The sequence below is a fragment of the Branchiostoma floridae genome, chromosome 9, assembly GCF_000003815.2.
Source record: "Branchiostoma floridae strain S238N-H82 chromosome 9, Bfl_VNyyK, whole genome shotgun sequence".
NCBI classification, from domain to species: domain Eukaryota; kingdom Metazoa; phylum Chordata; class Leptocardii; order Amphioxiformes; family Branchiostomatidae; genus Branchiostoma; species Branchiostoma floridae.
In genome coordinates this window covers 1995226-2004002 of record NC_049987.1, presented here as the reverse complement: position 1 = coordinate 2004002, position 8777 = coordinate 1995226, and the positions used below count along the sequence as shown (strand labels likewise).

Below are 8777 nucleotides of genomic sequence, written 5' to 3'. Positions count from 1 at the left end.
GAATCAAAAAGAAAAATCTTTGATCAAAACTCGATTTTTAATGGCAAAGTTCGTAGTAAGCGCAGAACGAAAAAAAAAAGTTTGGAAAAAAATGCCATGGGTAATCCATTACACCCGGTAATTTGTTCTAAAAGTGAGGATTTGGGCCCTTTTGAGCTGTTCTGAGCGTCCTACCAACTTTTCCCTTTAAAAATCGAAAAAAGGTGGGATACCATTATTTTTGCTGGTAAACATCTCTAATAAGTCTATTCCCCCTTATAAAGGTTTATTCCGGTGAAAAAAAAGTTTTGAAAAAAATGCCATTGGTAATGCATTACACCCCGTAATTTCGTCTAAAAGTGATGATTTAGGCCCTTTTGAGCTGTTCTGAGCGTCCTAACAACTTTTACCATTAAAAATCGAAAAAAGGTGGGATATCATTATTTTTGCTTGTAAACATCTCTAATAAGTCTATTCCACCTTATAAAAGTGTAATACAGTGAAAAAAAAAGTTTTGAAAAAAATGCCATTGGTAATGCATTACACCCCGTAATTTCGTCTAAAAGTGATGATTTAGGCCCTTTTGAGCTGTTCTGAGCGTCCTAACAACTTTTACCATTAAAAATCGAAAAAAGGTGGGATATCATTATTTTTGCTTGTAAACATCTCTAATAAGTCTATTCCACCTTATAAAAGTGTAATACAGTGAAAAAAAAAGTTTTGAAAAAAATGCCATTGGTAATGCATTACACCCCGTAATTTCGTCTAAAAGTGATGATTTAGGCCCTTTTGAGCTGTTCTGAGCGTCCTAACAACTTTTACCATTAAAAATCGAAAAAAGGTGGGATATCATTATTTTTGCTTGTAAACATCTCTAATAAGTCTATTCCACCTTATAAAAGTGTAATACAGTGAAAAAAAAAGTTTTGAAAAAAATGCCATTGGTAATGCATTACACGCCGTAATTTCGTCTAAAAGTGATGATTTAGGCCCTTTTGAGCTGTTCTGAGCGTCCTAACAACTTTTACCATTAAAAATCGAAAAAAGGTGGGATATCATTATTTTTGCTTGTAACATCTCTAATAAGTCTATTCCACCTTATAAAAGTGTAATACAGTGAAAAAAAAAGTTTTGAAAAAAATGCCATTGGTAATGCATTACACCCCGTAATTTCGTCTAAAAGTGATGATTTAGGCCCTTTTGAGCTGTTCTGAGCGTCCTAACAACTTTTACCATTAAAAATCGAAAAAAGGTGGGATATCATTATTTTTGCTTGTAAACATCTCTAATAAGTCTATTCCACCTTATAAAAGTGTAATACAGTGAAAAAAAGTTTTGAAAAAAATGCCATTGGTAATGCATTACACCCCGTAATTTCGTCTAAAAGTGATGATTTAGGCCCTTTTGAGCTGTTCTGAGCGTCCTAACAACTTTTACCATTAAAAATCGAAAAAAGGTGGGATATCATTATTTTTGCTTGTAAACATCTCTAATAAGTCTATTCCACCTTATAAAAGTGTAATACAGTGAAAAAAAAGTTTTGAAAAAAATGCCATTGGTAATGCATTACACCCCGTAATTTCGTCTAAAAGTGATGATTTAGGCCCTTTTGAGCTGTTCTGAGCGTCCTAACAACTTTTACCATTAAAAGTCGAAAAAAGGTGGGATATCATTATTTTTGCTTGTAAACATCTCTAATAAGTCTATTCCACCTTATAAAAGTGTAATACAGTGAAAAAAAAAGAGGTAATGCTGACCTCGCTAACCTCGGTCTTTCTCTTCTGAACTGTACTCTCTGACCCTCTGTCATACAAATACATTACATCTCGTGTTCAAATTTTGGTGTTTCAAACAGACAGGTCACTCCGCGAAACAACGGTTATTTCATCTAATGTCCATTGATATACATATAAAATAAACTACCACAATGTATACACTAAAATACATATTTGTGATATATAAACAGTCAATCTATTAGTCAATCCGTGAATTCTATAACTGGTGTCATGTCAGGTTTTCTATACATGTACAAGTATGATCGCAATCTATCGGCTACACGTCTTGGCTCTGCTACTGGCCTCTACTTCCCTCATGTTGCCTTCCTTCTGTCGATGGCGCTGTTCTGGATGTTATGTGCCCCCTTCTGTTCAAAATTTTCAAGCGCACAAACGTTTATTCTGGCTCCTCTCAGCGATGGCCACTTTTCGTGAAGGGACTCGATCTACTTCCCTTGTGGCGGTAAGAGTCTCTATGTTGGGTGTGGCGGGAATGTGTCGTCCTGATGGACATGATATACGTCTGTCAGGAACACGTCGTCGTTCTTGTCCGGTAGGTTGGCCTGTGCATTAGATCACGAGAGAACACAGTTTTAGCCGTTTTATGTAATAGTTTTATACTATAGTAATATAATAGTGATGCTAGCAATAATGAATTATTGTAAAATCACCCTCATAAATTTGCTACTATCGCTGTACGTCTGTTGGTGTTCTACATGGATTAAGTCACCACATGGATGGTCGTCACAGTTAGCTAAATGTTAATCTCAGAAGCTGCTGTACGTAGACAGAACGCACGCAAAGAACAAAGGTTAAAATTGAAGTACAAAAACAATTCTCTTTCTTGTCAATTCGCAACCAGAAAACACTGTAGAAATTGAAATTTGTCTTCGGTATTCATGAGTGAGGTAAGCTTAATTATGCCTGGTCAGCCGAAATGTAGTGTACAGATTTTGCTTGACTTAGCTGCCTTAAGCATGGGGCACAACCCGCCGTACGTGCAAGTGCGTGCTGTCTACGTGCCCAAACGTGGGCAATCTTTTGGTGTCCGTAAGTGGTAAGTACCGTCTCCGTACGAGCTCGTAGGGAATCCGACGGATTTTGGAGCACGCAGACACGCCGTAGATATTTAAGTTCATGCAGAACTTTCTCTGCGTTCGGCTGCTGATTCGCCCTCCGTACGTGCCAGTACGGGCGACGCACCTGCCATGTACAGCCTCAGCGTTTTCAGGAATACGTGGCGGACGTGGCCTCCACAAAAAAAAACGTACGGACAAATTGCACGTACGGTGGGTTGTGCCCCAGACTTAAAGTTGTGCTAGGTTGAACTCTGGTTACTCGGCGCATTGGAACATCGTGCTTACTTACCTTGACGACATACCGAAAGACGTTGACCCGCAGCTGCTTCGATGATTGACCTACTGGAATCGCCAACGTCTGACGTAATCGTCAAGTACGTATCCCTGCGGCGTTGTAACTGCGGATAGGGACGAAGTGGGAACAGCTGACCGTTACTGGGATATTCAACTGGAGAGTATATTTGGAAAGGCTGGAAAATCAGCACATTACAATGTTGACTTACTTAGACTTAGTAGCTCCCACTTCGTGCGACGCATGAGGCAGTTAGAGTATTCCAGCACGCCCTGTCTGCAGCCAGTCTCCACACATCTTTCCATCTCTTGCCTGCTGGCAGGAGATCTCTGTCAACTGTCTGCTGCCAGTTCATCTTAGGACGGCCCCTCCTTCTCCGACCTTGAGGTTTCCACTGGAGAACTTGGTGAGCAAATCTCTCGGGTGGGAGTCGGACCACATGTCCTAGCCAGCTCAACCGTCGTTTGCATATGATGGAGGACACTGGTTGTTGTCTTGTTTGTGCTCTTATGTCTTTGTTTGAGACAAAGTCACTCCATTTAATACCCAAGATCTTCCTCACGCACTTGCTGTCGAAGGCGTCAAGCTTCTTCTCATGGCTGGTTTTCAAATTCCATGATTCAGAGCCGTAGAGGAGTGTAGACAGGACGTTGCTGTTGTAAAAGCGTAGTTTTAATTTAAGAGAGAGTTTGACGACTACAAAAATAGAGGTATAGAATAAGATTTCATATCCTATGAATATGGGCTAGCATAGCATGGATGTCAAACCCCCGGCCTGATCTCAAAAAAATATCTATCATGTGGGTCTAACTCAGAGGGATCTATGTAGAATTTCCTTCGAGACAATGACCAGAAGTTGACCTGTGTAGTCCCTGAAAACAATCTGAAACTGTGTTTTCTGATACAAAGCAGTATCTCATATATTTACCTACCCTTGCATTGTGGGATTTATTACATTACTTTATGACAATCTTAAGATAATATTATATTCAAATCTTTCTGTATCATCGAGTCTCTTGATAAATTTGGTATGAAATATCGTCTTATTTTCAGAAGTAAATAAGTCCTTCAAACAAGATGTCGATTTTTCAAAAAGGCTCTTGTGCATGCAACGGCTGTTGGTCGACGTTTTGTGATAAAAGTTTGCTTCTTACACTAAGTTACAGTAAAGAGTGGTATGTTTGGACATGTTAAACAATGGTCAATCACTTAATCCCATGTTGGTTAAGCTAATTAACGCTAATTAACTGGTACAGCTACGATAAAGAAAAACACAGACAAGGTTCTCCGGATCCGTACACGGTTTTCCGTTCACGAAAAGTTGTCGTAATTTACACAAGTAACCATGCATTCATCATGCACAAAGTTATAACCACAAGAGCAAAATCACACGGAAAAGAAAGTACTTGAACAAAGAGAATTAAAGCGGAAGTTATGTAGCTTGAGGCCCTTTTGCAGCCGGTTTCCTTCTTGAACTGAAGAGTTGGGTGGTTGTACGGTGCGAGATACTGTTTATGTATCCCGCCACTTGATTAGGTCAGATTTATATCAGCCTAATTGCCTGAAGTTATACAAAGTTGAATGTGGTTACTCGACACACTGAATCATGATGTTGACTTACCTCGATGACATACAAAAGGACGTTGACCCAAACTGCTTAGACGATTCCTTCATCACTTGGGAGTCACCACCGTCTCAGATGGTCACCACATAGACTGTTCGGACCCCTGTGGCGTTGCGACTGCCGGCGGGAAAGATGGAGAAATAGCTGACCGTTTACTGCAATGTACTAGACAGTATAACCGGAGAGAATATTTGGAGAGGCCGGGAACCCCGGCGGAACATCAAGGCAGGTGGATGAAACGTTAACCAAATTATCGGCGTCCTCTTGCACATTGGCAAGATAACAGATATGATAACCGGAAAGAGCAACGTAAATTGTAAATTTTTCTTAGTAAGTCATTATCATTTTTTTATCAGTCGATTTTACAATTAACAAACTAGTTCGCACAACGGACCAGGATAGACAGCAACTCATCAATAAATCTTAAGGGGTGATCAATAAGTTTGATGCCTCACGCAGAAATGTACAGCTCGAATTTCGGGGCATGTAAAACCTTTTATAAATGTCAGCCAAACTTCAAACCATTGTGATTATTACTTTCCAGGCAACACCAAGTAAGCTTAGGCGTCACCCAAAACGCTTTGTTACATAGATTTATCAGGTTTTATCAAAAAGATTAACATTATTTTAACCTCCTTGGTTTGATTTACACTTGACAATGCTATTCAACATGAATAAGTAGTCTAATTGTTGCATTGTTAGGAAGCTTGTGGGCACAAAAATCTGGGAAGGAACGGGTGGATGAAATAGTTGAGATATATATAGGTATACCGATCTCCTTAAACGGACAACATTAGAAAGTAGAAAGTTTACGATAAGTCTCGTCTCGGACCACGTTGCCTGGGCCAATCAGAAGGCATCACGTTTCCCTACGCTGTGCCACATCTGGAATTCATTTTACATAGACTTCTCGGAAATCCGCTGCGACAAATATAGCTCTACACTATGCGGATTTCTCTCTCACAATACGTCACCAAAACAATCCGAAGAAGACATGTGGCAGGAAGAAAACTACACAACAGTTTACGTGGTGAACAGATACATAAACATGAACTTGAACATAAACTATGGTAGTACAAAAAATTTAACGCAAACGTTACGTAACTTAAACCTGTTTTCAAAATGGTGGATCGCTGCCCGATATTCAGACCTCCGGGTCACAATCACATAACTAAGTGTCGAAAAATTTAAGACTACAATGAAGTAAAGTAACGTTAAGTACACAACAGTACAAGACAGGTATCCACAACACGGTCCACCTACCTTTCCTTCTGACGAGTAGTTTTGAGATGTCTTTCCCACTTAGCCCTCCACCGCCCGTACCCGCCGCATCTTGTCTCGCTCCCCGAGTGTCTATATAGTGGTCATGGAAGATTACTCCGGGCTGGCGTTCTCTTCAGGGTCAGGGATCGGCAGGCATCTTTATATGTGTTCTTTCTGCCTCCTTGCCCCGCGCGTCACCCATCACACTTCACAGGTCCAGTACTGCAGTAGCCTTGCCACGTCCTCAGTTCTCTCGATCTCCCAGTTCCCATCTCTATCTTGGTTGAACTTGCCTCATCTCCACCCCAGCTGCACTACCAGAATGTCACGTGCACGTTCAAATACAGGTGACAGCCATATAGTTGATAAATTCAACTTCATTCTGTTTCTCAGCCCTCTGTACTCTACCCTACTTTACTCTGTCCTCTCCCACGTCGTGTCCTCTCCTGACTGCCACCGTGGCGTGGCCGTGTGACCCGACCCCTGTCCATATGGTTATCATCACAGGGGAGACCTGGTCGTGACTATCACGATGTTATCTCGTGACACATTACTGTAAATGCAGAAATGTTCGCGGTTTTCGCGGTTACCACTTCATCGCGAACTTAAAACCACCGCGAACATTTTTCTATTATAGTATTAGACTGCAGTCTATGGTGTTACCGCAAAATTAAATCTACCGCGAAAAGTCATTTTTCCTGCTACCGCGAAATTAAATCCCCGCGAACTTAAATGCATTTACAGTATTCTCCAAGCAGAGGTTGGGTCGCGGAGTAGTCGTATCATGGTAGAAGTCGAAATTTGTACGGAGGGAGCAAATAAAACTCCCGGTACTCCACAAGATCACAACTATCTCCGCGACCAAACCTCTACTTGGAGAATAGTAAAGCAGACCTTGGAACGAACCGTTAAAGTATGATATAATCATAAAGGAGCCAAAGAACACACACACACACAAAACGTCAAATAAGCCATGAGTTTAGTTTGAGCGTATTCCTTGATAAACAGCTTTACTTTTGTTTCCGGTAACTTCCCGACAGGGCCCGGGGGAAATGTGACCGTAGAAGAAGACATTTTGATTATTCTTGGGTAGCTATATTCTCAAGTTCACAACTACCCGCGCGCCGCAAAATATACTGTGTATTGAAATATAGTTTGATCGTGTCATTCTTTTGTAGACTTTTTCGCAAGTTCGCAGGAACCCATAAATGTTCTTTCTCCAAATGTCTTCAATCTAAAATGGGTTGATGTCTGTCACCTCTTTTGTGTACTGCAAAATGCCTAATGAAAAGGTGGTCACGTTAAGATATTCTTTAAGTCGGTTTTTACTTTGCCGGACACTGGAAAGAAGACACTGAAACGATTTGAAACAGACACTAAGGATAGACCAAATGGCGCATTTTGTATTCGGGTCATATTTGGGTGTTACCAGGCCCCTAGGCTATTTTAGGAATAGGACATGTGACTTGACCATATTTGGAAGTTCATTTAAATGTGGCATCGACCAATAGCTGGTGAGATGAGCTATGAGTAATTGGTAGAGCGCCAAGTTTGAACTGCTCAAGACGCTGCCGATTCCCTGAGGTTTAATGATATACAGTAGACATGTTGTGTTACTTAGTAACTGTTTATACTGACCGTAATTCCGTCTGTCAACAGTACAGTGTATCTACAATCTAACTGAGACAAAAAACTTGATTAGACTTACGTAGACTATTGTATAGACTTGGCTGGTATAGTACATGAAGCGTACAGCATAGATCGCAGAATAAACAATTAATGATCAATACGAGAGAGATCTAAATGTTTATAATGCCTAGCATTATTCTTCCTGTATTGCCGCGGGTTATAAGGGTTATAAAGGTAAAGCACTAAAACAAAAATTGTTTTTCAAGATGGCGGCCGGGGTGCAGTAGCGAGTTTTCAGTGCTCCGACCCTATCGCTTACTGATCCGTTATTAACGCTTATCGACGCATTGAATGTCTACAGACGGATGGTTAATGGTTAGAACACGGTCTAAGAAGCGTCAAAGACGTTCTGGAAGCGACGACTTGGAAAGTTCTGGACATTTAACCGGTGAGCGCACAATGGCAGGAAATTCAATGTTGGGCGAGATAAAAGTCACCATAGAAGCTGCACTACAACCCGTCCATGAAAAACTCAAAGACATGGCAACTGCGAGGGACGTACAGTCTTTGCACCAAGATTTAGAACGGATGTTTCAACGCCAGGGGGAGTTGGAAAGGAGAATGGAGACCGTGGAAGGTAAAATTCAGAACATGGAGACGACCCCCCTCCCATCAAAGGCCGTGAGTAACTCAATTAACGCTTTGGAGCAGTACTCCCGCAGAAATAGTCTGCGCATTCGTGGCATTCCTGAGGTCGACAAGGAAACGGGAGAGATGTGTGTACACAAGGTAGTGACTTTCTGCAGAGTGAAACTGGGCCTGGATTTACAACCACAGTGCATCGACCGAGCGCACCGAGTCGGCACTAGGAAGGAGAACGCTTCGCGGCTGATGCTAGTCAAGTTTGTATCCTGGCAGGACCGGAACCGCGTGTTTCGCGCACGGAGTAAACTCAAGGGTAAACGGGATGAACACGACAGGCCCCTCCTGGTCTTAGCTGATCTTACCAGAGAGAATATGACGATCTTCTCAGCGGCGTTTACTGCCAAGAAGAATGGTCGTATCAAGGACGCATGGGTGGATGCCAACTGTAGAATCATGGTAACTCTGGCTGATAAAACTACCAAAAGTATTGA

The 8777-nt window shown here is 41.5% G+C and overlaps 1 long non-coding RNA gene across 3 annotated transcripts; it reads right to left on the bottom strand.

Moving 5' to 3' along the window:
* Positions 1–1732: 1732 nt before the first annotated feature.
* Positions 1733–6549, bottom strand: LOC118422522. 3 transcript variants are annotated; one of them, XR_004831919.1, is made up of 5 exons: positions 6013–6549; positions 4747–4866; positions 3337–3778; positions 3123–3258; positions 1733–2317 (listed from the first exon to the last, which is right to left on the bottom strand). It is a non-coding gene; the product is annotated as an uncharacterized LOC118422522 (long non-coding RNA). The 3 variants fall into 3 exon arrangements; XR_004831918.1 differs by having other exon boundaries at positions 3123–3231; XR_004831917.1 differs by lacking the exon at positions 3337–3778 and having other exon boundaries at positions 3123–3231.
* Positions 6550–8777: the final 2228 nt, after the last annotated feature.